Raw genomic sequence first — 2,500 nt, 5'->3', positions numbered from 1 at the left:
TGTATATGTATATGTATATGTATATGTATATGTATATGTATATGTATATGTATATGTATATGTATATGTATATGTATATGTTATATGTATATGTATATGTATATGTATATGTATATGTATACGTATATGTATATGTATATGTATATGTATATGTATATGTATAGTATGTATATGTATATGTATATGTATATGTATACTGTATATGTATATGTAATATGTATACTGTATATGTATATGTATATGTATATGTATATCGTATATGTATAAGTATATGTATATGTATATGTATATGTATATCGTATATGTATCTATATGTATATGTTAAGTATGTATAGTATACGTATATGTATATGTATACGTATATGTATATGTATATGTATATGTATATGTATATGTATACTGTATATGTATATGTATATGTATATGTATATGTATATGTATAATGTATATGTATATGTATACTGTATATGTATATGTATATGTATATGTATATGTATATGTATATGTATATGTATATGTATATGTCTATGTATATGTATATGTATATGTATATGTATTCTGTATATGTATATGTATATGTATATGTATATGTATATGTATATGTATATGTATATTATACTGTATAGTATATGTATATGTATATGTATATGTATATGTATATGTATATGTATATGTATATGTATATGTATATGTATATGTATATGTATATGTATATGTATATGTATATGTATATGTATAAACGTATATGTATATGTATATGTATACTGTATATGTATAGTATATGAAGTATATGTATATGTATATGTATATGTTAGTATACGTATAAGTATATGTATATATGTATATGTATATGTATAAGTATATGTATGTATGTATATGTATATGTATAGTATGTATATGTATATGTATTACTGTATAAGTATATGTATATGTATATGTATATGTATATGTAATATGTATATGTATATGTATATGTATATGTATAATGTATAGTATATGTATATGTATATGTATAGATGTATATGTATATGTATATGTATATGTATATGTATATGTATATGTATAATGTATATGTATATGTATATGTATATGTATATGTACTATGTATATGTATATGTATATGTATATGTATATGTATATGTATATGTATATGTATATGTATATCGTATATGTATATGTATATGTATATATGTATATTGTATATGTATATGTATATGTATATTATAGTATATGTATATGTATATGTATATGTATATGTATATGTATATGTATATGTATATGTATATGTATATGTATATGTATATGTATATGTATATGTATATGTATATGTATATGTAATATGTATATGTATATGTATATGTATATGTATAATGTATATGTATATGTATATGTATATGTATATGTATATGTATATGTATATGTATATGTATATGTATATGTATATGTATATGTATATGTATATGTATATGTATATGTATATGTATATGTATATGTATATGTATACTGTATATGTATATGTATATATAGTATATGTATATGTATATGTATATGTATATGTATATGTATATGTATATGTATATGTATATGTATATGTATATGTATAGTAATGTATATGTATATGTATATGTATATGTATATGTATATGTATATGTATATGTATATGTATATGTATATGATATGTATATGTATATGTATATGTATATGTATATGTATATGTATATGTATATGTATATGTATATGTATATGTATATGTATATGTATATGTATATGTATATGTATATGTATATGTATATGTAAGTATATGTATGTATGTATATGTATATGTATATGTATATGTATAGTATATGTATATGTATATGTATATGTATATGTATATGTATATGTATATGTATATGTATATGTATATGTATATGTATATGTAGTATATGTATATGTATATGTATATGTATATGTATATGTATATGTATATGTATATGTATATGTATATGTATATGTATATGTATATGTATATGTATATGTATATGTATATGTATATGTATATGTATATGTATATGTATATGTATATGGTATATGTATATGTATATGTATAGTATGTATATGTATATGTATATGTATATGTATATGTATATGTATAAGTATATGTATATGTATATGTATATGTATATGTATATGTATATGTATATGTATATGTATATGTATATGTATATGTATATGTATATGTATATGTATGTATAAGTATATGTATATGGTAAGTAATGTATATGTATATGTATATGTATATGTATATGTATATGTATATGTATATGTATATGTATATGTATATGTATATGTATATGTATATGTATATGTATATGTATATGTATATGTATATGTATATGTATATGTAGATGTATATGTATATGTATAAGTATATGTATATGTATATGTATATGTATATGTAGATGTATATGTATATGTATATGTATATGTATATGTATATGTATATGTATATGTATATGTC

The sequence above is a fragment of the Physella acuta genome, unplaced genomic scaffold (assembly GCF_028476545.2).
Source record: "Physella acuta isolate Inbredline_101_S28 unplaced genomic scaffold, ASM2847654v3 ptg001684l, whole genome shotgun sequence".
Classification (NCBI taxonomy): Eukaryota; Metazoa; Mollusca; class Gastropoda; family Physidae; genus Physella; species Physella acuta.
This window is presented reverse-complemented; position numbering follows the sequence as displayed.